The sequence below is a fragment of the Sus scrofa genome, chromosome 3 (assembly GCF_000003025.6).
Source record: "Sus scrofa isolate TJ Tabasco breed Duroc chromosome 3, Sscrofa11.1, whole genome shotgun sequence".
Lineage (NCBI taxonomy): Eukaryota > Metazoa > Chordata > Mammalia > Artiodactyla > Suidae > Sus > Sus scrofa.
In genome coordinates this window covers 12,925,873-12,953,543 of record NC_010445.4, presented here as the reverse complement: position 1 = coordinate 12,953,543, position 27,671 = coordinate 12,925,873, and positions in this window count along the sequence as shown.

The window sequence follows — 27,671 nt, the reverse complement described above, 5'->3', positions numbered from 1 at the left end:
CCCTTTTTATGCGGCCGTTATACATTTTCTCACTGTAAATTGAGAAACCACTATTTGGCTTTAAACATTAGGCCTGTAAGCTTGGTTAATGTGAGTTTCTCCCAAGAGAGGAATCTGTTCTATGTGAGTTAATCATACCGCATTTCTGGGCAGGGCTGGGGGAGGGAGGGACAGAGGCAAAATGCTCTGGGTTTTGCAGAGATCAAGACAGCCACGTTGTGAGAACAGTTTGGAAAGGAGAACCATCCCGGCTTCCATGGGGTAGGACATCTTTCCGCTTCCTTCCATCGAGGCTGAGAGTCAAAGATGCTTTTGTTTTCTGAAACGTTGCCTGATAGAAATTCACCCTTGGAATGACTATGTATATATTCGCAGATGTGACGCGGATCTGCCATTGCTGTGCCTGTGGCATAGGCCGGCAGCTGCAGCTCCAACTGGACCCCCTAGCCTGGGAACTTGCATATGTTGAAGTGCAGCCCTAAAAAGAAAAAAAGGAAGGAAGGAAGGAAGGAAGGAAGGAAGGAAGGAAGGAAGGAAGGAAGGGAGAAAGAAAGAAAGAAAGAAAGAAAGAAAGAAAGAAAGAAAGAAAGAAAGAAAGAAAGAAAAGGAAAAGAAATTAAGAAATTCACCATTAGATATTCTTTGAACGGGCAGTTGTGGAGAAGCGGGTGCAAAAGTGCTAAGTGATTTATACAGCGATGTATGCACGTGAGTTAAGACTGTTCCTTGAAGGCTGGCGGGGGATAAAGCAAAAGACTGGAAACAGGGGTGAGGCTGCCACTTCGGAGAGGATTTCCATCCTGGATGGATGGATTTGTTCCTAGAGGCAGTTCTCCATCATTTAATTTCCCTGTGACACACAAGAATGATTTAAAAGTGGAAACTGCCAAACCCTAAATTCCGTGGTGCTACAGTTCCATTCGGTGGCAAATGGTGAAAAGCCAAAAGAAAACAACACACACTGCTCTACGCTAGACTAGAGTAAAATGGTCCTTTGTGTTATGAAAACAAGCTGCTCGTTCAGCAGCCACTTCAGCTGTCTGGGGCGACTGCCCCTCTGTGGTTCCAGGATGGCCGCGGCATGCACCCTCCCAGCCTTGCTCCTGGCCACGTTCCAGGGAGCAAGAAGGCAGAAAAGGGAGATGAGATGGTGTGTTCCAGCTGAGTGAGCCCCCTAAGGAGCTTTCCAGAAAGTTCCGTTCAAAACTTATATCTCATTGACTAGAGTAGTGTCAAAGAGTTACCTTTACATGCAAGGAAGTCTGGGAAATGCATATATGTATATTTTTTAATTGAAGTATAGTTGATTTACAACGTGGTGTTAGTTTTTGGTGTACAGCAAAGTGATTCAGTTATACATGTATATCTTTTTCGTGTTCTTTTCCATTATGGTTTAGTATAGGGTACCGAATATAGTTCCCTGTGCTATACACAGTAGGACCCTATTTTTTACCCATTCTATGTATAATAGCTTGCATCTAGTAATCCCAGCCTCCCAGTCCATCTGTCTCCTGCCACCCCTTCCCCGCGGCAGCCACAAGTCTGTTCTCTATGTCTGTGAGTCTGTTTTTGTTCTGTAGATAAGTTCATTTGTGTCATATTTTAGATTCCACATGTAACTGATATCATTGTCTTTCTCTTTCTGACTTACTTCATTTAGTATGATAATCTCTAGGTCCATCCAAGTTGCTGCAAATGATATAATTTCATTTTTTGTGGCTGAGTAATGTTCCAGTGTGTGGGGGGAGGGGTGTGTGTGTGTGTGTGTGTGTGTGTGTGTGTGTGTGTGTACCATGTCTTCTCTATTCATCTATCAATAAATATTTAGGTTTTTTCCCAAGCCTTGATTTTTATAAAGAGTGCTGTCGTGAACATTAGGGTCCATGTATCTTTCCAAATTATGGTTGTCTACAGATATGTGCCAGGAGTGGGATTGCTGGATCATATGGCAACTCTATGTGTAGTTTTGTGAGGAATCTCCATACTGTCCTCCACAGTGGCTGCACCAGTTGGCATTTCCCACCAGCAATGTGAGGGGGTTCCTGTTTCTCCATACCCTCTCCAAGGCAATGCATATGCATTTAAAAGGTGAGCCCAAGTAGCTGAGTTTCTGATGGAAAGGAAGACAGGGAGAATGAAGAAGAGCTGATGACTGGCGACTACCGAGCAGGGAACCTGGGAATCCATTTGGACTCCTCCATCCCCTCCCTCTTTCCTTGGATCAGCCAACAATTGACATCAGCCCCCTAACAGCTCACACTCCTGTTCATTCCCCTGGACCTTACCTTAGTTCAGGCTCCATCGTGTTTCCCCCAAACTATCATGTTATATACGAATTTCTGCTGGTTCCCCTGCACCCAGTCCATCTTCAAGTCAAGTTTCTCATGCACAGGTTTTCTCCTGATCTGTACTTTGTCCATGGTTCGTCTTTCCATCTTTGTGCATTTCACTTCCACCCTGGTACGTAGGACTGTGTGCTCATAATCAACTCTGAAATCTCAGTTTCTCCCACATCCCACATCTGATCCATCCACACACTGTCCCCACCTTCAAAATATATGCAGACTGTGATCCCCTCCCAGTAATAACTGATGGACGAATGAATGAATGAATGCTGGAAACGTGATCAATAAAGACTGATTTCCTTAAAGGTCACATGAGGTGTGTCTAGGGTGGGGATTTTAGTAACAGTGCTTTTTATGTTTTAGTGCCAGGTGTGGCACACATATTATTTCCGGTCCTCTTTGAAATCCTTCAAAGTAGATTTTAAAAAAACCGATGCTAATAGTAGCTCATCATAGTTACCTCCTCTTTAATGCAGATACCAACCGAAGTGATGGACGTGTAACACGTGTTTTTTGGTTTTGTTTTGTTTTTTTGTCTTTTTAGGGCCGGTCGCACGGCATATGGAGGTTCCGAGGCTAGGGGTCCAGTTGGAGCTGTTGCTGCCAGAGCCACAGCAATGCCAGATCTGAGCCGCATCTGTGACCTACACCACAGCTCATGGCAATGCCGGATCCTTAACCCACTGAGCAAGGCCAGGGATCGAACCCACCACCTCATGGGTCCTAGTCAGATTTGTTTCCACTGCGCCACGATGAGAACTCCTGTAAGACATGTTTTCCTTCTCATCCCCTCCCAGGAAGCAGGTTCTGTTCTTAGCCCTGCTTCTCCAGATGAGGAGCCTGAGGTGAAATGACTTGCCCAAAGGCACAGATGGGAATTGCTTCTGATTTGCCCTCAGCATAATCATCTGTTGGATGGGGGCTGCAAAACATGCTGTTTGCAGTTTTCCTAGGCTCCTGCTACAAAGCAGGCTTGTGTAGGCTTCCCTAGGCTTCTGTGCCTTTGGGGAAAGTCAGTGTTCCTTTAAGGTGTTGGTGGACTCGTTCATCTCCCTTTTCCTCACATGGTTTTATATTTTCCCTGTAAACAGGGAAAGCCTTAGTAATACCAAACCTGGGAAGGAGACAAGGATATCCATGCTAATTATATTAAATAATAATGTCTGGATGTTTCTTTGCAGGTCGTCCTTTTTTTTTTTTTTTTTTTTTTTTTCCCTTGCTTCCTGAGGGAGACAGTGTGGGGTGAGAGTTATGATTGTGGACACTGGAGTCAGACTGTCTGGTTTCAAATCGAGATTCTAGGTTCGTGACCTTGGACATGTTACTTCCCTGCTCCGTGTCTCGGATTCCTCACACACAAGGCTAAAGGGTTAATCGTGATTCCTTTTAGGGTTGCTGTCAGGATGGGATTTTCAGTGGCTAGGATGTGCCCTGTGTCTAAGAAGCAGTGTGTATGTGTTAACCACTAGACTTAATGTACTAGCAGTGAGCTCTTTCTGACCTGGCCTGGTTTGGTCTTTATCAGAAGCTATATAGTGAATATTGAGATTCACATGGATTTTTTTTTTTTTTTTTTTTTTTTTTTGTCATCGTGTCCATTTCTCAGCTTCAGAGGGACACCTTGAGGCATCCGTAGGATTTTTTGTTCATTTAGGAGCCTGAGAACTTCCCTAACATGGGCTGAGATCTGAATCAAGGTAGTGAACCTCTCTGCAGTTTATCCCTCAGCATCCACTCCTTTTTCTTATGGCAAGAGCAGTCAGAACTTCCTTGGAGAACTTGTTAAAAATGCAAAGTCTTATGCATTCCCCTTGTGGCTCAGTGGATTAAAAATTCGACGTAGTGTCCATAAGGATTGAGCTTGATCCCTGGCCTCGCTCCATGGGTTGAGGATCTGGCATTGCCGAGAGGCGTAGCATAGGTCACAGATGCGGCTGGGGTCCCGAGTGCTGTGGCTGAGCCATAGGCGGCAGCTGTAGCTCTGATTCGACCCTTAGCCCGGGAACTTCCCTATGCCACAAGGATGGCCCTAAAAAGCCAAAAAAAAAAAAAAAAAAAAAAGAAAAGAAAAGAAAATTCTTAGACCCTCCCCAGGCCTACTGCATCAGGAATTTCAGGAGGGTAAGGCCCAGCAATCTTTATGTTCCAACAAGATTTTCTAGGTGACTGACACACACCAATGTCTTAGCACCTCTGAGCTGAGGCCTTGCTACTCCAAATGCAGTTGGCCCCTCCAGTGGCTCCATCATGACCTAGGAACTTACTAAAAATGCAGAATCCCAGGCCCTTTCCCAGACAGCCTAAAGAAGAGCCTGTATTTTAATAATATCTCCAGGTAAGCCACAGGGACATTAGCATTTAAAAACATCGATCTTGGGCACTGGTTCTCAAACATGGCCAGACATTGGAATTACTCATAGAAATCTACTGACTGCCCACTAGGGATCCTTCTCAGAGATTCTGGTGTGACTGATCTGGGGAATGGCCTAGGTCATACGATTTTTTTTTTTATTATTTTTGGGGACCCACCTGCAGCATATGGAGGTTCCCAGGCTAGGGGTCAAATCAGAGCTGCAGCTGCTGGCCTACACAACAGCCACAGCAACTCAGGATCCAAGCCACATCTGCGACCTACACCATAGCACTTGGCAACACCAGATCCTTCACCCACTGAGTGGGGCCAGGGATTGAACCTGCATCCTCATGGAGACGAGTCAGATTCTTAACCCGCTGAACCACAACCAGAATCCTGGGATATCTTTTTAATTCTCTGGGTAACTCTCCTTTGTAACAAAATAAGAAACCTCTGATTTAGGGCAAGTTCTCCAAGTGTAGTCCCCAGCCCAGCAGCACTCATCTCATCTGGGAACCTGTTAGGTATGGAAATTCCCAGGCCTCACCCCAGACCGACTGAATCAGAAACTGTGCGACTGGGGTCCAGCAACCCATGCTTTATCCAGGCTTTCAGCTGATGTTTGAGAACCAGAATCTAGGGCCAGGGAGCTCTGGATGAGCTGGCAGTAGGTGATAGCGGGATCCCATGGGTGTCCAACCATCCCTGTTTGCCAGAGACTGAAAGATTGCCCAGGATGCAGGGCTTTCAGAGGTAAAATCAGGACAATCCTGGGCAAATTGGGACACTTGGCCACCCTGGACCATGGAAGATTCCTGTTTTATGGAAGTGGCTCAGAGTCCATTCTGTTGGCTAAAACTCAGTCACCGGCCACCACTTGCTACAAGGGAAGCTGACAGATGTGGACTAGCTGTGTGCCCAAGGGAAAGAGAAAAATTTGGGAGCAAGAGCTAGCCAGTCTCTGCCATAGCTCCTAGTCCCTCAGTAACGATCTCAACTTTTCAGCATGGGCCAGGGATGCGAAAGTTTGGAGATGCCTCTAAAAAGTGCTTGTTAAGAGAAGATGGGCTCTTGCTCTCTGGGGACGCTCTGCTTGCTGCTGACTTTCTCTGCCAGCTCTCAGATTGTGACATCAGCATCTGGTATTAGCAGTTCAACAGGAAGGAAGGAGATAAAAAAAAAAAAAAAAAAAACTTCCCAGGCAAGTCTGCTCCCTGTTTGCAGGAGGGCTGCAGCTGGGATGTGATGGAGTGAGCATATGGCATCAGGGAGGCCCATTTGGTTCACTTAGCAGAGTTCTGTGGCCTGTGAATGTACAACACATTTTAACATTAAAGTTGTCAGGCAGCTGGCCCAATTCCTGCCTCCCCGCACTGGCTCGGAGGCTGGCTCTGTGGAATCAGAGGCGGAGGGCAGAGGATCGCTGGCGAGGCTGATGGGCAGGAACAGAGCAAGAGGCTTTCTGAAAGTGTCACCCGCTCCAGAGCATCTCAGTTCAGGCCTTATGCAAATGTCATGTCATTTGCGGAGGCAAGGAGGTTGCAATCCTTTGAATAGAAGAACCGGCCCTCTTTGGTCAGGGGGCTTCTTTGAGGCAGAGGGAAATTAGGACACGTGCCAGGCAAGCCTGGCCTGCAATGAGGGAGAAAGAGACAAGCTCTGGAATACTTTTGAGCAGGGTTTGCAGATGGAAATGTAGCTGGATCTCTCTGGTTGGCAGGGTTTTGGGGAGAGTCATTATTATCTGCCTGGACAGAGCCCCTAAGCATCCTCATCCTTCTGACCTAGAGACAAGGAGGCATCATGGGTGATGGGCAGAGCCCTGGGCAAGGACCTAGAAGACATGGGCAACCACTGATTGAGAATGGTAGCTCGGGGCTCACGGGGGCTGCTGAAGCCCTTTGAGTTACCAGGGCTTAGGTGGGAGGCACTGAGGAAGGATGGGCCCTAGTGAGGGTCAGATGCCTGGAAGGAAGCTTGAGAGGCTGGTAAACCCACAAAAAACAGTTTCCAGGTGTCAGCAGAGCAGAGGACATCCCCGCCAGAGTCTGATGGAATGGGCACACTCTATTCTCACACGGGAAGACCCTTTTCAGGGACAGTGGTCTCTTAACTGGCAGATGAACTTTGATCTTTCAAAAAAGATCTTTTCTCATCGGTATTTTTTAGGTAAAGCATTTCTAACCATTTCCTAAATGTGAAATACCAATATCTTTGTCTTTTTCGTTCTCTTTTTACCTCCCATCTATATTAATTTTCTCTGCCTGCTGCGACTAATAACCATAAATGTGGCAACTGAAAACAACACAGATTTGGAGTTCCCACTTAGGCGCAGTGGGTTAAGAATCCAACCGTGGTGGTCACTGCAGAGATATGGGTTCAATCTCTAGTCCAGTGCAGTAGGTTAAAGGATCCGGTGTTGCCACAGCTGTAGCGTAGGCTGCAGCTGCAGCTTGGATTCAATCCCTGACCCCGGAACTTCCATGTGCTGCTGGTGCGGACATAAAAACAAACAAACAAACAACCCCCCCCACACACATATTTATGCTCCTATCGTTACAGAGGCCAGAAGTCCAAAATCAGTCTCACTGGGCTAAAGGCGAGGTGTGGACCGGGCTGGCTCCTGCTCTTATCTTTAGGGGAGAATTCATTTCCTTGCCTCTTCTACTTCTGGTGTCCAGCTACATTTCTTGGCTCAAGATCCCTTCCTTGACTCATTCCAAGCTCTTGCTTCCATCCGCACATCCCCTGTTTCTTCCTTTGACCTCCTTGCCTCCTTCTTATAGGCACCTTATGATCACACTGGACTCAGATAGTCCAGGAGACTCTCCCCATCTGAGGATCCCTAATTTATTCACCATCAGAGTCCCCTTTGCTGGAGTTCCCGTCATGGCTCTCGACTAGTATCCATGAGGACATGGGTTCGATCCCTGGCCTCATTCAGTGGGTTAAGGATCCAGTGTTGCCATGAACTGTGGCATAGGTCACAGATGCAGCTCAGATCCCAAGGTGCTGTGGTTGTGGCATAGGCCAGCAGCTGTAGCTCAGATTTGACCCCTAACCTGGGAACTGCCATATGCTACAGGTGCGGCACCCCCCCCACCTCAAAAAAAAAAGAAAGGAAAAAAGAAAAGAGTTCCCTTTGCTGTAAAAGGTAACAGCTCTAAAAGGTAACATATATCACAGGTCCTGGGGATTACCAAGTGGGTAACTTTGGTGGGGCGGCATTATTCAGCCTATATCATCCTTTCTCCTTTTCATTCACAAATACTATATTGAAGCCTTTTTTATTTTATTTTTTATTAAAGTATAGCTGATTTACAGTGTGGCAATTTCTGCTCTACAGCAAAGTGACTCAGATATATGTACATACACGCACGTTCTTTTTTATTTTCTTTTCCGTCATCGTTTATCCCAGGAGATTGGCTATTGTTCCCTGTTCTACACAGTAGGGCGTTATTGTTTATCCGTTCTAGACATAATAGTTTGCAAACCCCTGGTCCATCCCACTCCCTTTCTCCTCATTGAGGACGTTTTATGTGTCAGGTCTGCGCCTGATGCTGGGGCTGTAACGAGGAACAGAAACAGCCAGGATCCCTGCCACGTGAGCTTACACTCTCGAGGGGAAGACAGACCTAAATCAAAGAGTCACACAAGTCCATGTAAAAGTCCATGACGGGGTGATGCCGTGGGGTGACGAGATTGTGTCATAGAGGAATCTGCTTGATCTGGGCTGAGGAGGGCAGGAGAAGGAGAGTCAGGTGGTTTCTAAGGGATCTAAGGAAGGTCGAAAAGACCAGGCTAGGAATCTTGATCTTTGTCCCAAGAACAAAAGGGAGCCATTGGAGTGTTTTTAGTGGGATAAGGCGAACACTAGATTTGCATTTAAAAGCCCCCAGCAGATCTCGTGCAGAGACTACGTTGAGGCAGCTATTGCCATGTTCTGGTGAGAGCTGAGCGTGGTCTGGATGAGCTGTTGGCTCTGGGCACGAGGGCATCTGGCACCTGAGAGATGTCTAATCGCGCTCATTCTCTCTCTCTCTCTCTCTGAATCTCTTTCTTTCTCAGTGATACATTATCCTAAAGTTGAGTTGTGGAAGAAGATTATTCTAAGACTGAACACATCAGAGTTCCCGCTGTGGCTCAGTGGAAACAAAGTATCTATAAGGATGTGTGTTTGATCCCTGGCCTTGCTCAGTGGGTTAAGGTTCCTGCAAGGCCTTGAGCTGAGGTGTAGTTCGCAGATACGGCTTGGATCCATTGTTGCTGTGGCTGTGGCATAGACCAGCAGCTGCAGCTCTGATTTGACCCCTAGCCCGGAAACTTCCATATGCCACAGGTGCGGCCCTCAAAAAAAAAAAAAAATTTAAGAAAAAAAAAGATTGATACATCAGGAGTCATCAGGAGTTCCCATCGTGGCTCAGCGGAGATGAATCTGACTAGGAACCATGAGGTTGCGGGTTTGATCCCTGGCCTTGCTCAGTGTGGGTTAAGGATCTGGCGTTGCCGTGAGCTGTGGTGTAGGTTGAAGACCAGGCTCGGATCTGGCCTTGCTCTGGCTGTGGTGTAGGCTGGCAGCTGTAGCTCTGATTAGATCCCTAGCCTGGGAACCTCCATATGCTGCGAGTGAGGCCCTAAAAAAGACAAAACACCAAAAAAAAAAAAAAAAAAAAAAAAAAAAAGATTGCCACATCAACACACTTCAACATTAGCTAACTTAATTTAATGTGAACTGAGGCCTCTACTGAGGCCTCTGTGGCAGCTGAGAGGATGGGTAAGCATGGGCAGCTCAATCTGCAACAGAGGGGTTGGCACTCACATCTGTAGATGGAGCCCAGGGATGCCATGATCTAGAGCTGGTCTGGAAAAGAGGGGATTGTTTGGGAGCGCTGAAAACCTCCGATGGGAGTGAGGGATGTGGAAGAACGAAATTATCTAAATCAATTTACTGGATGAGTTCCCTGATGGCTCAGCAGGTAAGCATTGCCACTGCCGTGGCTCGGGTTGCTACTGTGGCATGGGTTCAGTCCCCGGCCCTGGAACTCCTGTATGATGCAGGCACAGCCAAAAATAAATAAGTAAATAAACAGAGTAATTTCCTGAAGTGTATAGCAGTAATTGAGCATATGTGACCACCTAGGAAACACATTTAATGTCATCATCATTTGAATGGAAAGTCTAGTCGATGCAAAGGGTAGGTCCCAGGGATAGACAGTCATCAGATAGAGGCAATGTGATGGGCATTCTATAAGCCCAAAGTGTGCCAGCTGTAATTGAAAGGAGACTCAGACACAACGTCATACCTTTATTCACATATCTAAAGGGTTGCTACATGGAAGGAGGAAGAGAATTATTTTGTGTAACACAAGAAGATAACCGAAGAGAAGTGGATAAACATAATACGATTTTCGGTCAAAAGAAGGAAGGACATTTTCAAACCTAAAACTATCTAGCAATGGGATGATTTAGGGGAATGTCATCAGAGAGAAACCAGATCATCTGTCAGGGTTATTCATTCAAGTAATTGGGCTCCTACTGTCTACCAAGCCCTGTTGGTGATACAGCAGTGATGGTTTCTGTCCTCTGATGGGTAATTCTGAAAGTTAAGCAAGACCTCGGGCCATAATAAAGAAAGAGTATTTTACATAGGAAGGATTCCAACAAGATAACTCTGAGGCCTTAGAGGAGTGGCGATTGAGTTAGCTTGACGTGGGGATCAGGACAGACCAATGAATAATGGCCCTCGAGGGAGTTCCCGTCGCGGCGCAGAGGAAACCAATCCGACTCGCACCCAGGGTTTGATCCCTGGTCTTCTTGCTCAGTAGGTTAAGGATCTGGTGTTGCTGTGAGCTGCAGTGTAGGTTGCAGATGTGGCTGGGATCCTGCCTTGCTGTGGCTGTGGCTGTGCTGTAGGCCGGCAACTGCAGCTCTGATTTGACCTGTAGCCTGGGAACCTCCATATACCACAGGTACAGCCCTAAAAAAACAAACAAACAAAAAAAAGATGGGTTTTGAGCCTGGAAGGAGCCTGGGAATGGGCATTCCTTTGGGGACAGTAGATCAGCAAAGGCCTATGAATGAGAAGGTGCCGGCTACCGTAGCACACAGTGAACTGTCTTCTTGAACTGAGGGCCGGGAGGGAAAACCCAGGAAGACCAGCTAGAGCGGGCCTGCCTGTGGCACGTGAGGAGCTGCAGCAACCCTGCCTTGTCTGACTCCCCCCACTGCCACGCCAGTCTCTTGCAAATGACTGTCTTCTGAGAATGAAGTCCTAAGAGCAGCATGGAATGGATAAAAGTGAAGATGTGTCTTCTCAAGGAGGCAGGACGTCTCCCAGGCCAGACTGAGACCTGGTTGATTGTGTCAGCCTCTGTCAATAAAGAGTCGCCCACTAGCCAGTCATGAGCGCATGCCCAGTGGATCACTGGGCAGATGCCAGCCATGCTCCTGTGGGCACAGTTCCGTGGAGAGGGGCCTTGACCCAAAGATGAGATGGGTCTGTTTTTTATTTGTTTGTTTTTGTCTTTTTAGGGCCACACCCGTGGCATATGGAGGTTCCCAGGTAGGGGTCTAGTTGGGGTTACAACTGCCAGCCCGTACCACAGCTACAGCAACACAGGATCTGAGCTGCATCTGCGACCTACACCCCAGCTCACGGCAACGCCGGATCCTTAACCCACTGAGCGAGGCCAGGGATCGAACCACAACCTCATGGTTCCAAGTTGATTCGTTTCCTCTGGGCCACCATGGGAGCTCCGAGATGGGTCTGTATCTGATGGCATGGACAGCTTCGCCGTGAAGATGGCTGCTCTGCCTACGGGGACCTGATGTCCATAAACATACTGATCGTAAAACAAGGAATCCCTGGTTCTACCTCCATGCTTCAGAGTGTCTTCGGGGGATGTGGATTTCTGTATAGTTTTTATCCAGGGAAGGAATGTTCAGGCGTCTCAGAGGTCTCGTCAGCTGGATGGTTGCTGTGGTGTGATATGCATCAGTATTTTAGACGCATTTCATCCGAGTGAATATTTCTATGAGTCGATAATACGTAGTCAGAGAGAGAACTCTGGGTCATAACACTGAGGACCAGATCCTGCGTGTGATGAGTTCACTGAGGCACTGTCATTCTTTGGCCTCTTGGTGGCCACCTGATTGGACTTGTTCTGGTGATGGCAGTCTCCCCTCATGACCCTCAGTGCCAGTCATTTGCTTATTTGCTGTCAGAGCTATAACCTGTACTTCTCGCACTCTGTAATATAGCAAAGCTACTGTTCCCAGGGAACCTCCTGGCTTCTAGCTGGGTTCAGCCAGTAGAGGGCACCAGTGAGAGATGGGATGGCAGAGGACAGGAGAAGCCGGGGTCGGTGCTCTTGCTTCCCGATCACTCCAGCCCTTCTGTCCCCACTGCAGGCTCACTGTGGTTCTAGTTCTCGTCAATTCACTCAACTCTTGGGCTCCCATGACTCTGCCTCTTCCTTTTGTCTCCACCCTGGGTGGTGGTGATGGGGGAAGCGGGGTGGCTGCTTCCTGCTGTGACAATCCCCTAGTTGTTTCACTGTCCCCTCTTGATGCCTTAGTTGTTCCATCCCCTTTGTAATCAATTCCCTGTGTAAAATTCCTTTTTAAAATATTACCCGAAGTGTCTTCTGTTTTCCTGGCTGAGCTCTGAATAAATCAATTTCCACTTGATCTTCAGGGCTGCCCACACTATGGATCCTCAATACTAGCTTCAAAGGTTCAGAATTTAACCCGTGAGCCCATCCTTCTCATGGGAAAGCATGAAATAGCCATTGTACATTTTCTTGGGTGCTCAGTTTTCCCTGCAGTTTTGGGACAAACAAAATATCTGTAATTTTTTTTTAATAGGATGGCAAACATAGACGTAGTGTACAAGTCATATGATTTTTAAGATAAGCAATGGTGACGTCAAGATATTTCTGCACTTGTAAGAAGCCAATGAGTGCCCTTTTCAGGTTGAAGTGATTTGAAGGAAAATGTTAAAAGCACGGCCTTAGGAGTTCCCGTCGTGGCGCAGTGGTTAACGAATCAGACTAGGAACCATGCGGGTTCGATCCCTGGCCTCGCTCAGTGGGTTAAAGATCTGGCGTTATCATGACCTGTGGTGTAGGTCGCAGACGAGGCTCGGATCCCAAGTTGCTGTGGCCGTGGCGTAGGCCGGTGGCTACAGGTCTGATTCGATCCCTAGCCTGGGAACCTCCATATGCCACGGGTGCGGGCCTAGAAAAGACAAAAAAACAAAAACAAAAAGAAAAAGCACTGCCTTAGACCAGGGCTTGGAAATCTTTTCCTCCGTAGGGCCAGATAGTAAATATTTTATGCTTCGCAGACGGTATGATCTCTGTGGCAACTCTGCACATCTGACGTGAAACACAAAAACAGCCACAGACCCTACATAAATGCATAACAATGGCTGTGTGCTAATAAAACTTTATTACCAAAACAGACGGCACGCGGGACCTCGCCCTGATCCTTAGACCAAGTAATGGAGGTGGTGGGTTAGAGGGGGTTGGAGATTCCAGCAGATAATTACCTGGTTGAATTTGTGATGTGGGGAGATGGACAGCCAGGTGCACCTGGAGAAGGGAGAGACCGGAGGCAGAACATCAGTGAACTGGGTCACTTGGTTGTACAGTAGAAAGGATCCCAGCCTCGTCAATCAACTAGGCATCGGTATAACTTACACAGCAAACAGCCGTCTTGACGTCCACATCAAGGGGTCTGGCCAGTCGAAAGCAGGGGCAGACCGTCGGTTTGGGACAGACATGGATGCGATCCCCAGTGTTCCCTCTCTTTGAACTTTGGGAACCCTTAGGCCATTCTTAACTCCATTCTTTTCTCCTTGGTCCCTGCAATTTTTGCCTCTGTTGCCTCCTTCTGGTCTCAGATGTATCATGTAGAGTAAAGCTGGGCTCTGAGCCACTGACCTTCCTGTTCGATCAATAGCGTGGAGGCTCGGGGCTTCTCTTCCCCTTTCTAGTGATTGTCACACTCCAGACGGGGACTCCCCAGTGAATGCAACTAATGAGTATGTGCAAGATGATTCCTGGGGCTGAGGTGAGCGCCACCCAGAAGGGCCAGGTATAATCACTGTTATATCTGTGGTTTACATAATTCCTGGTCCACCCTGGAATGATTTTTTTTAAGCCTTGGTAATTGGCGAATTACAGTGTAAGTGCAGAAAACCAGCTGTGGTTTTAAGTGCCTCGCTACGTTTCTGTAGGTGGTATAGAGCTGGGCGTACATGTTGACGGATGTGTTCGGAAAATTACAGTTCACGTTCCCGTGCAGCTGCTCGGAGGGAATATTGGACCTTTCTCAGCAGATGCACAATCAGCAATTAGCTGATTTAAAAAGTCATCTGATCAATATTTATGGCTGGGTTAAAGAAAAGATATTCCTTGTTCTTCTGTGATCTGAGGGAAATCAGAACATCAATCTGAACTGCCTGTAATAAGCTCTGGGGCTAGGAGTTAAAAGACTCAGAAGCAGGACCCCTCTATCCAGTCTCTTGGGATAGAGCATGATGGAAGATAACATGAGAAAAAGAATGTGTGTGTCTGTGTGTCTGTGTATACACACACACACATATATGACTGGGTCACTAAGCTGTAATGCTGTACAGCACAAATTGACACAACACTGTAAATCAGCTATACTCTAATTTAAAAAAGGAAGACCATGCATAACTTCAGCAATTACTAAAAAAAAAATAAAGACTCAGAAACAGCAGAGCAGAAGTCAGAGTGTTTACACCTGGCAGGTACTTAATAAGACTTTGAACGAATGAATGAATGATGCTGCCGAGCCGCTCTCTATTTTCAAGATCTCTTACTTGAGAAAGAATTGATCACAGGAGATTACAAGACACCAGTGAGGCTCCCTCTCTGACCGGATGCTCCCAGGTGTCCTGTTCCAGCAACTCACGGCATCGATGAAGCCCACCTGCCTGGCGTGCTGAGGAGCAACCCTCAGCTGCCGTGTCTGCCCAGAGACTTCAGACAAAGGCACCAACACGGATTTGCTCCCCTATGAGCCAGGCATTGTGCTGGGCTTGTTCCAGAAACGCTCCTGTAACCGCCCAACTGTGCTGTGAGTCATATACTTTTCCTCTCGAAAATGGATGCTGAAAGGTGACATGATGTTTTTAAATCAGGCCGCTGGTAAGTGGCAGAGTTGAGAATGGATGCCCAGTGTCTGTCATTCCAAGCCAGATCCTTGCCACTTTCTAAGGACAGCAAATCCACAGCTTCTATATATAAGGCAGTCCCTGGGTGGATTTTTCTGAATAGCAACTCTCATTCAAATTGAATTGGAATGCCCTTGGGGGTGGGCACCCTGCATTTCCCCTCCACCCCACCCCATTACTTTACAGAGGCTAATTTTCCACATCTGCCATATCTGTCCAGCCCTGAAGGTATCCTGTGGACGATGACTTGCAGGCTCTCATTTTTTTTCCCTCCAGGGGTTTCAGGGACCTTTCATCCTGTGCCATCCTCACTGTCTAATGAAGGACTTCTTCTCTTCTGGCCCTTTCTGACACCTCTCTCACAGGCCAAAATGTCTAATGGTACCAGCAGCCATGGGTAGGAACCTTAACCATCCACACTCCATATTTGCAAGAGAAAAATGATTACCCCTCAAATTAAATGGGTATGGTGTTCAACCCAGTGTGTAATAGGGGCTGCAGTGCCAAGAGATCCATCAATGTGAGAAATAAAACATTTGTTTGAGGAAAGCCGGCCAGTCTGGGGTGGAGCGGGTTGGGGGGGGGGTCGAGGTGGGGGCCAGGAACCTGACAAGGGTGAAAAAAGGCTGTTGATGGATGTGGCTTGAAAAGATATGGAGAGGCAATGAGGCTGAGCTTCCAGCTGGGCTGTGCCAGGCAGCTGGGCAGCTGACAGCATGGCCCTTGCACTCTTTCTCAGTCCTCCCTCAGGGTGGGAAGGTTGGTGCCCAGAGTTTTGACAGGTGCAGGAGAGGGACAAGCAATGATGGAGTTGGAGGGGAGAGCGGGTACTTTTTTTGGCTCGTTGGCCGTCAACACATGATGATTCCTGAGCTTTATGTACAAGGCAGGCTGGCACTTCTCATGGAACCAAAAGCCATTCGTGGGCTCCCTCCTCTTGAAGGGACCTATCACGAGGAAGCAGTGGACAATGGGAACAAATGGACCCTGTAATCGTAGGCCCTCTTGTCTTTCTGTCCTTGGATGTTTCTTCCCTCAGCCTTGCACTTGTTTACCTGCATTAGCAGCATGCCTCCAATAAAGCCATCGTTGAGATAATCAGCTTTGTTCTCTATGCAGACATTCTGGCTTAGGGCTGAACATGGACTAATGCCCATAGCAGGAAAGAACAATGATGACATTCATGAGTCAGCGTCGGTTCAGTACCGCTGCTGTCAAGGCTGATTATTTGTTGCTTTTAAAAGAGATGCTTTGCCTGCAGCAAAGCCGCCAACATCCACGAGTAAAGGAAATGCATGTGAATTTGCCCCGGTGTGTCTGAATTTTACATCTTGCATTTCCTGGCAGTCCAGGCAGTCAGTCTGGGGAGAGTCAGCCACAATGCAGCCATCTGCTGGTAAGGCAGGTGCCCAGCCTTGGCAGCAGCGTATACCTTCCTGCTTTGTCTCAGCCGCCCCAAGAAGGCAGCTCAGAGTTGAGGCAGAGAAAATACTGGTCTGGGTTCCACAGGCTTTGGGTTCTGGGAGGGAACATTAGGGAGACATCCAGTAGCACCAATAGGGAGAATCATGGCTGACCTTGCAAAACAGTCTTTCCTGGTGCAATCTTTCTAAGGACACTTTTGCACAATGTGTCAGATGCATTTACAAGGTCAAGATCCTGGGATCCTTTAATCTTATGTCTACTAGGCTGAAAAACGTCTGAGCTCCTTGGAAGGCGTGGTGAGAGGCAGGGGCTGAATGAGATTCAGGGTTCTTCTTGGTGCATCTGACTCCTACATCCCACAACTGGGAGCCGTTGGCAGCGCAGCCAACCCTTTGACATGGGTGCTGCCCAAGAACTCCCTTTCGCAACGGATAAAAATAATTATTTGTCCAAGTTGGGCTTCAAAGAAAGCTTTGGCGATTTGATTTTATAATTGTTCTTCCTGGTTATGGCGAACCTCTGGTATGACATGCCATTCAGTAGATGGAATAAGATAGGTATTCATCGAAACTGCTCTTTCAGTATCCTATTCAAGCTAGACGCACAAAAAGAACAGCAAAAATCAATATAGCTTGTTACCATTTTGATAGACATCCAGCAACAGCATGTTCACCAACGTGTGTGCGTGTACTCGGCTCTGCTCATGAACATCTCCCTTTTGCGGAGTGAAACACTGAGGCAGAAGACTGTCAGTCGGTTCCCTGGGGCCCGGAGCCAGGAAAGGAATATCAGAAAAGAGACTGAAGTCAAAGCCTCCTCTGCTCCATCCCCTGGCCAGCAGCTGTTTGTCAGTGTTTACATTCTGCAGGGCCTGGAGAAACTTGAGCAATTAAAAACAAAAGCCTTCTATCCATCCATAGCATTCCCTGAGCCTCGCTGGGTTTGCAGCTTGTAATGTGTTATTTATTTTTGGTTTTAATTGCTGGCAGTCCCAGAAACATTAGTGTTATATATAGTGCTGGGCTCAGCAGGAGTAATTAAAAGGCGGGGGCCCTCATGGTTGGTAGTAAAATACCAAGTGCAGCCTGTTTAAGAAAAATGTGCCATTGATTTGCCATCAGCAAAACACAGGGTGGTAGGAAAAGGACAGAGGAGGGATGCCAGGCAGAAAAATCACCCCGAACAGAAGAGGTTTATACACAGGCCAATGCATGCTGAGTTTTAGGAAAAATGTAACTGATTTGGATCAATGTTCTAAGCCTCACCCTCGCTAGAAAGAAGAACCAATGTGCACTGAATGTAATGCCAGGCACTTAAATCTGCATAATTTTATTTAAAACTCATGAGACCCCTCCAGGCTGGTGTTCCCATTCTTCTCTATCTTCATTATGTAGGGCATAAAACCGGGGTCCAGAAGGGACAGCTCTGCTTTGCTCAGAAAGAAAACACGGCACCAGATTTGGATGGACCCTTTCCGGAAGGTGGATCATGGATGAATTTTTTTCTTCCCTTTTTGCTCTGATGGTTAGGGAGAGAGGTGAGCAGAGAGAAAGGAAGCGAGATGGTAAGGGTGACAGAAGAATAGGAGTTCGTGTGGAGATCTAGAAATAAGAGGGGGAGGAACTAGTGGGTTCCCTAAATGTATTGTCTGGTGTAGTTATTGCTCATTGCACACATATGGAAAATGAAGCTCATATAAAAGGAGCTTTCTATAGCTCTAATGTATGATTGCATTTATGTACCCATAATACGTATATTAATATGTGTGATGCCGTCCTGCTTAATGCAAGACCTGATTCCTAGCGCTAAAGCAAAGTAGGAAGGGCTGACCCATGTCCCTCACTTAGAATTATTTTGTGGTTCCCCAAACTTAATTTTGAACAATTTTCAAGCACACGGGAACATGGAGGGTACTTAATAAACAAGGTTGCCGTATCTGTTATTATAAAAGATCTTTCATTAGAGAACCACAATAGTAATAAGTTACATGCTAAGTATTGCACGGGGCAGGTACTAGTCTTAGTTCTCTTTGTGTGCTAACTCAGTTAATCCTCCCCCAAACTATGTGAGGTTTATATTATTATCCTCACTTTATAGGGGAGGTAACTGAGGCACAAATTGCTTAAGAAACTTGCTCAAGCTTTCATGGCTAAGAAAGGAGGGGGCATGAATTGCAAGGTAGACAGTCTGGTTGCAGAGCAACCAGCGCTCCACTCTATTGGTGATGAACAATTATTAGCAATCTTTCTGGGATCCTGCATATTTCAGGGGACTGGAAGCAGGGCAGCCTGGTGGGCATGCCCACTGGGGACGGTGCTGTCCCGGGAAGTCCAGGTAATGCTCCAGGGAAAGCAATGGGTTGTAGATAAGTAGAGGCCCGTGTCATTTTGGAGGCCAGAAGCATCCTGTCTGTGGACATTGCAGGAGAAAATGCATGGGAGAGAGTCTATGAAGGAGCCAAGAAGGGCCCCCATCCCCTGAAACAGAGCCACTGCTTGTAATGGAACAGGTCGTGTAAGGACAGTAGCTGAGGGGTGAGTGGGGCTGATATCCAGGCTCTGTGTGCTAAGACATGTGTCTGTGTGTCTGTCCTAAGGAATCCGAAGGATCGGGCTCCCCAGGCTGCAGACCCATGGAGCTCTACCTACCCTGAGAGGCAGCTCTTCTAATTTGCATAATGGAATTGTACAGACTAGCCTGGCCCAGATATACCAAACAGAGTGGGATGTTAGCCTGGAACTCACCAAGATGCCCAAGGCCTAGGACGTCTCTCTCTTTGATGTTGGCTCTTTGGCTCACTCCATCTCTAAAGGTTGCTTAAGTGCCTGGCCTGGGGCCAGTGATGAGCTCCTAACCAGAGCTGCTAAAATAATGGGAGTGCCAAAGAGAAGGAGACTTAAGTTGGCCTGGAATTTTCAAATCTCTATCGTATGCTGGGTCTCTCTAAGTTTTGGTGGTCCACATAGCAAGCTTTGCGTCTTCTCTGCCCAGGTTAAATTGATGCCAAGACATGGGAGGAAGTAAACATTAAGTTGTTGTCCCCAAGTAGGTGAGCAGCAACACGTGAATCAAATGTGCAGGCTGGCACCTGTCAGGGAACACGTCTAGGGAGCAGTTCAGGCTCTGACTGAGGTCCGTAATGACAGAGCATCTGTGGGAATGTAGAAGTGAGTTTGGGGCTTCCAATCAGAGACCCACTTCTCAAAGGCCAGTTGCCTGAACAACTCAGGAAAATGGAGAGCAAGATTTTCAAAGGTGGGATATACCACCCACGCTTGGTCCATGGGTTTTGCATCTTTTTCATCTTTGTGTTCTTTGTTCCTCTTCTTTTTCCAGCCAGTGCCCAGCACAGTGCCTGGCCCAACTGGGGCCTTGCTGCCCGGGCTGTGTGTGGATTATTGGTCTGTAACAGTTCCACAGGGCCCCATTATACTGGGGGCCTCTCCGTGCCCGCCCTAGCAAGTGAGGGGATTGAACACGAAGAGCGTTGCCCACAGCTGAGTGTTTGAGGCTTGGCAACCTGGGGCCTTTTACAACCCAGTGGGGAAAAGCAAATGCACTTTCTCCTCTAGGTTTTAGCTCAAATGCATCACAAATTGGAATCACTTCGTGTCCGAATGCTCATTAGAAAATGTTTCTGAAAGGCAACGTGGCCCATTAAGGCTCATTCTGAAGAGTGATTTTATGTTCCTCACATTTGTGTCTATATTTGTTAAAGATCAAGTTCAATTTTTGAAATTGCCAGATGTCTTGGCTCCGCTACAGATCTAAGCCAGAACTCTTGGGGGACACCCCAGTTGGTAATAATAAAATTTCCCTCCCCTTCTAAAAGCTCAACATTTTAGCCAAGGGAATCATTATTGCTGCTTAAAAACCAGAATTGCAGATTGAATTAATTTCATCAAAATCATTTCATCAAAATCATTTTCGGTAAAATGATTGATCTCAAATTTCAGTGAATTTAATTGATCTCAGCTGTTTCATTTGGTACCCACGGTAACGGTAAATTTCCAGATGTGAATTCTTGGCTTTATCACTGGAATTCTCTTCGTCTTCTCACTTCCTTTCCTCCTCTTCATCATTTTTAATCACTGGCCTTTTAGTCCAGAGTTGTACATTTTGGAGATCTGATCTTTAGCACATACTTTCATGGTGTATTACCATCTCCCATGTCCTAGGAGGAAACCAAAGCAAAGTTAAGAAACGAGACCACGTCCTCTTGATGTAAAGGCTTGGGTCTAATTGTCTGAGGCCCTGACCAAGGAGCATCCTGGAGGATTATGCTTGAGTGGGTATGTAGCTCCTTGGAGTGGCCAGAAGGTAATGAAACCACGAGGACAAGTGGAAATCATCTGGGAGATAGTTTTGAGGTTCAAAATACCGAGGTCTAGTGGGTGCTCAGGACCATGGTCAAGTAAGGACCTGGTGTGTGTGTGGGGGGTGCATTATTGAGCCAAGGAAGGTCAAAGGGAAATACAGCCCAGGAAGGGAGGGGATGCAAGGAGCAGTGGAAGAATGTTGCCCCCTCTGAGGGCAGGCGTTGGGCTATAGCTATGCCAGGATGTCCACAGCTCTCTTCTGAGTCCTGATCCTGACGACAGGTCTGCCTGGGTTATGCGTTCTTGCTAGATGCTGTGCCATCTCAGCCATAGCATTGAGCATAGAAAGGAGACTTGGGGCCCTTCGAGTTTCGCGTCTACAGAGCAGTCCTAAGATGTAGTATACCTTACCTGGTCTCTGGTGTTCCGGTGGGTGGATGTCTTTATTTGCATAGAAATTTCCTCAGGAAGGTGAGCCCAGCAGCCTTGGAATCCAAGCAACTAAATAAATAGACAAACCAATGAACAAAGAAAAGGAATAGGCAGTATTGCAAGTTTTGTGGTTAATAGACATTCTAACAATCATAGAGCTTAATTAGGCCTTTAGAAATTATTTCTTCCAATTAAGCTCGTTTTAACCAATGGAAGTAACAAACCCCAGAGACCCAGTGATACCAGCCAGTTGGTGGTGCTTCCCAGACCCATGACTATTTTCCTGTCTATTTTCGTTTCTTTTTTTTTTTTTTTCTCTTTTCCGTTTTACGGCCGCACCCGTGGTATATGGAAGTTCCCGGGGTAGGGGTCGAATTGGAGCTGCAGCTGCTGGCCTACACCACAGCCACAGCAACTCAGCATCTGAGCTGCATCTGTGACCTACGATGCAGCTTGCACCAACACCGGATTCTTAACCCACTGAGCGAAGCCAGGGATTGAACCCGCATCCTCATGGACACTATGTCAGGGTCTTAACCCTCTGAGCCACAGCGGGAATGCCTTCTGCCTGTTTTTGATTTCTAGGTTGCTGCCTCTTTTGACGGAGTTTTAACTTTCATCACATGTGCTTTCTGATGGTGTTTGTTTTCAATGCAGATCCAAATAGTGCGAATAGTCTTCAGAAGGTCTGTGTGTTTGGGACATCTTGTTTTGTAACTGCCTGTGATGTAGGCAGGGTGATTCTTCATACCCTCTCAGAGGCACGGGGTTTTTTTTCTTTTCTTCTTAGGGCCATACCCGCGGCATATGGAGGTTCCCAGGCTAGGGGTCCAATCAGAGCTACAGCTGCCGGCCACAGCCACAGCCACGGTAACACAGGATCCAAGCCGTGTCTGCAACCTACACCACAGCTCACGGCAATGCCAGATCCTTAACCCACTGAGCAAGGCCAGGGATCGAACCCGCAACCTCATGGATCCTAGTCGGGTTTGTTACCGCTGAGCCAAGACGGGCACTCCAGCACAGTTTTAAAGAAGGCACCTCTGCCTCTGTATCTGCATATATCTTCTGTCACATTCTAACCAGATGCTAGAAATCTTTGCCTCACGGTTTGAGAAAGCAGAGGGATGCAGTGGCGGATGGTCTTGGAAACAGCTATTTCTGGATTTGAAAAGTGGCTGGCCCTTTCCTAGCTAGGGGGCCTGTAGGTAATTTTCTTAACTTTTCGGTTATGACAAAATAAGGAAACAACCGTGCCCGCGTCTTAGTGTTGGGTGAAAAGTTTAAATGTAAAACACATGCGGAAGCCCTCAACTCCACGTCTGGCACATGATAATAGTTTAAATGCTCTGACTAGTTTATGCTGTTCACTGGAGAAACTCAAATTTAAGCCTTTCGGCTTGTTAGTGAGGATACCCCAAAATTGTCTCAAAGAGGTTTCCTTGAGATAAAGACACAATAACACCTGTTCGTGATGTGCCACCTGCATAAGTTTAAGGACGTTTCTTATTGTGCGAGCCTTAGTTTTCACAACTGTAAACTAAAGATGGTTTCTCCAGTTTGGGGGACATTTCAGTAAGACCAATGCTTACTCTAGATACTCAAAAATTCCCCTCCCTCTCCTACCTCCCAAAATGACTCCCTAAGGGATTTTTTCCCCCTTTATGATCTGGAATGTTCCCCGCCCAACAATTTGTCTTTCTCCCTCTCTACACACAACCTGACTCCAGGACAACCCTGCTGGTCCAGCAACTCATCCTTTGCATCCTTGGCAGGCCTGGGTGGTTCTCCTCCGGTCTGGCTCAGGGCCCACTACTCTGGGGAGGCCCCGGGGAAAGCATGGCTACCCCACTGCTGAACGAGGTTGGGCCTTGGGTAGACAGGGAAGCCTGGGCTGGCCGCATGGGCATGCAACACATGCCATCTCACAGGGCCCATGAAGGGCTTCCACTTGCTTTAAAGCTCTGCTAACATTGTCTTGAAATTCTTAACAATGTTTGATTTGTATTAAATTCTCAATAATTTTTGAATAAGCTCCCCACCTTGTCATTTTGCTCTGGGCCCCACAAATTACATAGCAATTCTGGGGGTGGGTGTGATGTGAGGTCTTGGTGAGGCTGAGTTTATTTATTTATTTTTTTTAGGGCTGCACCTGCAGCATATAGACTTCCCCAGGCTAGAGGCTGAATCAGAGCTGCATCTGCCGGCCTACTCACAGCCATGACAACGTGGGATCTGAGCTGCGTCTGTGACCCACACCACAGCTCATGGCAACGCTAGATCCTTAACCCACTGGGTGAGGCCTGGGATTGAACCTGCGTACCAGGTGGGTTTGTTACTGCTGAGCCACAGTAGGAACTCTGAGGCTGAGTTTACTGATCTCTCCCTGCTGGAATAGCCTTGGATGGGACATGGGGAGGAAGTATGCATTGGAATCCACAGGGGGGGTGTGTCTCAGTGGCCTTGGTGGGAGCACAGGCCTGATTGTTCTTTTATGAGACCTCTCTTTGGAGCCGAGACTCGGAGGATCAGACTTCCTCTTGGAAAGGGCTCGTAGAAAACAGGGAAGGAGGCAGATTCTTTAGCCTCCAGGACAGCCAGGTGTTTACAACACCTGGTCCCATGTTCTTCTGAGCAGCTGCAAAGATTTCCCTTAGGAAGACTTGATTAAGTTCAACTCGAGCACAAAGCAGCTTCCCAGATTAGGGCCTACATGGTTTCTTTCTTTCTCTCTCTCTTTCTCTCTTTTTGTGGCTGCATCTATGACATATGAAAGTTCCCAGGCTAGGGGTCGAATCAGAGCTGCAACTGCCTGCCTGTGCCACAGCCATGGCCACACCAGATCTGAGCTACATCTGGGACTTTTGCCACAGCTTGCAGCCACTCCAGATCCTTAACCCATTGAATGCGGCCAGGGATCAAACCCACATCCTCATGGATACTAGTCAGATTCTTAACCCACTGAGCCACAGTAGGAACTCTGTTGTCTTCTTTTTAAACAATGTTTTAGAATGGATTAAGACGATGTGGTACATATACACAACAGAAAGTTCTTCAGCCATAAAAGAGAACAAAATAATGCCATTTGCAGCAACCTGGATGTCACTAGAGATTCTCATACTAAGTGAAATACATCAGAAAGAGAAAGACAGATACCATGTGATATCACTTCTATGTGGACTCTAAAATGTGGCACTAAAGAACCTGTCTACAGAACAGAAACAGACTCACAGACATGGAGAACAGACTTGTGGTTGCCAAGGGGGAGGGAGGGGACTGGACGGGGAGTTTGGAGTTAGTAGATGCAAACTACTACATTTAGAATGGATAAGCAATGAGGTCCTGCTGTGGAGCACAGAGAACTGTATCCAGTCTCTTGTGATAGACCATGATGGAAGATAATATGAGAAAAAGAGTGTATGTACTTGTATAACTGGGTCACTTTGCTGTACAGCAGAAATTGACACAACACTGTAAATCAACTCTATTTTAATAAAAAAATTTAATTCTTAATTTAAACTTTTTTTTTTTTCCGCCACACGTCAGCATGCAGAAGTTCCCGGGCCAGGGACACGACCTGTGCCACTGCAGTGACCTGAGCCATTGTATTTACGATGCCAGATCCTTGACCTGCTGAGCCACCAGGGAACTCTGCCCATGGAGCCTGGACAGGTGACACATCTAAGACTCACCTAAGACACCTCTAAGCCAAGGAAGGCTGGACATGAGTCAGGTTCAGGGATGCTGATGGGGATTCTAGGAGACTTGGCACAGAGTAGCCCTTGATACTCCAAATTCCTGCCCTTTGATCTGTGAACCTGGAAGGAGTGCCAGGACCCCCCGGGCTGTTGAGACTATCAAGTTATCATCTCTGTAGATGCTGCGAGCCTGAGTTTATTGATCACTCTTTCTTTGAATGGCCCAAGGAGATGACAGATTCCTGCCTTTCCTCGACAAGGCAGCTCCCGGGAGGCTGTCCTTCCTTCATCGGAGTGACTTGTCCACCATTGATCTCACCATGGCAGCAACTCTCTGCCGTCAAACCCTACGTCTTTTCCTCCCGGTTGAGACTCTTAGTCTCGGAACAAGATGATGTTCCAGGAGAGCTATCGTGGAGATAGATCTTTATGTCTGAAAGCACACTGTGCTTAAATGCAGTCAGCTGCACCAAGCAGACGTGTGTGCAGGATGTTCACTTGACAAGCGGCTTTAGCGAAAATTTCTTTATTGAGATGTTTTACCCGGCGTATTTAAGATACAGTTTCAGGAGTTCCCGTCGTGGCGCAGTGGTTAATGAATCCGACTAGGAACCATGAGGTTGCGTGTTCGATCCCTAGCCTTGCTCAGTGGGTTGACGATCCGGCGTTGCCGTTGCCGTGAGCTGTGGTGTAGGTTGCAGACGCGGCTCGGATCCCGCGTGGCTGTGGCTCTGGCGTAGGCTGGTGGCTACAGCTCCAATTTGACCCCTAGCCTGGGAATCTCCATATGCCGCGGAAGCAGCCCAAGAAATAGCAAAAACAAACAAACAAACAAAAAGATACAGTTTCATTTACAAGAAAAATGAAAGTATATTCCTCTCCTTGAGAAAGCTTTTATGACTGCATGGGCTCAAAACCCATCTGAATGGCAAAACGTGGTGACGAAAGGATTGCCCCTGGGCCAAAAGGGGTCTTTACCAGGATTTCTCAATAGCTGGGCTTTGAAATAAGGTGAGGATGAAAAATAATACCAGATACACAAGTATGCCACAGATGCTTATTTTTGTGTGTTGCGGAAAATAATCAAAAAACACAGAACTCAAGAGTAAAGCAGTTTGGTCTGTGCTCTTTTCAGTATGTGTTTTCTTGTTTGGGCAGATATAAATCGAACCACACAAATTTAGATGTTGGAGAAATATGTTTTTCACTTTCCTTAATTCAGGATATCTGATTCCAACCCTTTGCTCTGTCGAGCTGGCAGAAAATTTAACTGCCATTGCTTTGGGCCAACTGGCAAGTGTTTTTGTAGTTCTAAGGCAGGGCAAGTGCCTGAGGGGTTTTGGTCATTGGTCCCCATATGTAACTTCTCCAATGTCCTGTCTCTGCCCTCAATGATCCTCCTAAGTTATGGCTCTCTCTGATCCCTTCCACTCTGTCTCTGCTGGCTGGAAATTCTGCAAAAGTGCCAGAACCAGAGCCTAAGGACTTGTCCATCCTGCTGCCTCTCCAGGTTTCTGCTGCATCCCCAGCAGGATGGCTGAAGCTGGGAACCTCATTCCCAACCCAGAGCCCTCGGACCTGGGGAAGTGTCTCTTCTCTAGCTCTTTGCCCTGGAGAGACTTTTGCTATTCCCCTGCTCAAAGACCCCACACAATTTCCTTCAGTGAGGTTTTTATTTATTTGTTTTATGGCCACACCTGTGGCATATGGAATTGCCCAGGCTAGGGGTTGAATCGGAGTTGCAATTGCAGGCCTACACCCCAACCACGGCAATGCCAGATCTGAGCTGCATCTGTGACCTATGCCGCAGCTTGCAGCAGCTCCGGATCCTTAACCCACTGAGCGAGGCCAGGGATCGAACCTGCATCCTCATGGACACTATGTCGGTGCTTAGCTCACTGAGCCACAATGGGAACTCCCTCAATGAGGTTTGACAAGACTTTTACACAATGAGAACCATCTTTGGGCTGCAGGCAACTTCAGTTTCTGCCCTACTCAAATCCCTGACTCTGGGAATTAGAGCATTTAGCTACCAGTTTGGATAGGGAAAAAAGAGAGAGAGAGAGATGAGAGAATCCAGGGGAAACACATAAAGCATCCACACATTTCTGATCTCTTTTTGTGTATACGTCTCCTTCCCTAAACCTATTCCTCCCCTAGTTTTCCCAGTTAATGGCCACTTCATTCTCTGATGCACTTTGTGAAAAAGAAAACCTCTTTTTTGTACTCCACGCTCACCTGTTCCATTGCTAAATCCTGTTGGCTTGACCTTCAAAATGAAGCCAGAATTCATCCAGTTCTTCTCAGTTCTCCTGCTGCCATCCCAGTCCAAGTCACCAGCGCCTCCTACCGGGCCACTTCCTTAGCCTCCAAAATGGTCCTCTCACTTCCATGCCTGCTCCCCAGCAGCCTCTTCTCCACCAGCAGCCAGCGTGCCCCAGATGAGACAGAACACAGGTCACATCACACTTTGCCCGGCATCCCTGTGGCTTGTTGGCTCATTCCCAGTGAAAGCTAGAGTCTTCCGAATGGCCTCTGGAGCGTTGCATAAAGTGGCCCCACCACCTCTCCCATAACCTTCTGCTCCCTGCTCCACTCACTCCGCCCCATCCCGGGCACTGTGCCCTTGACAGGGGCTGGTCCCTTTGCCTGGAATGCTCTGCCCCCAGAGAGCCACAGCGCCTTCACCTCCTTCAGGCATCTGCTGGCTCTATCATGCCATTCAAATAGCAATGCCCCCCCTGCCCCCTGCCCTCCTTCTTTCCCCCAGGAACCCACCTCCCATTCCCCACCACCACCGCTCCGCCTTATTTTTTCTCCGGGCTTCTCACCATCATCTGTATCACATCTCACTCACTTCTTTGCTTCACGCCTTTCTCTTCCTACGATAAT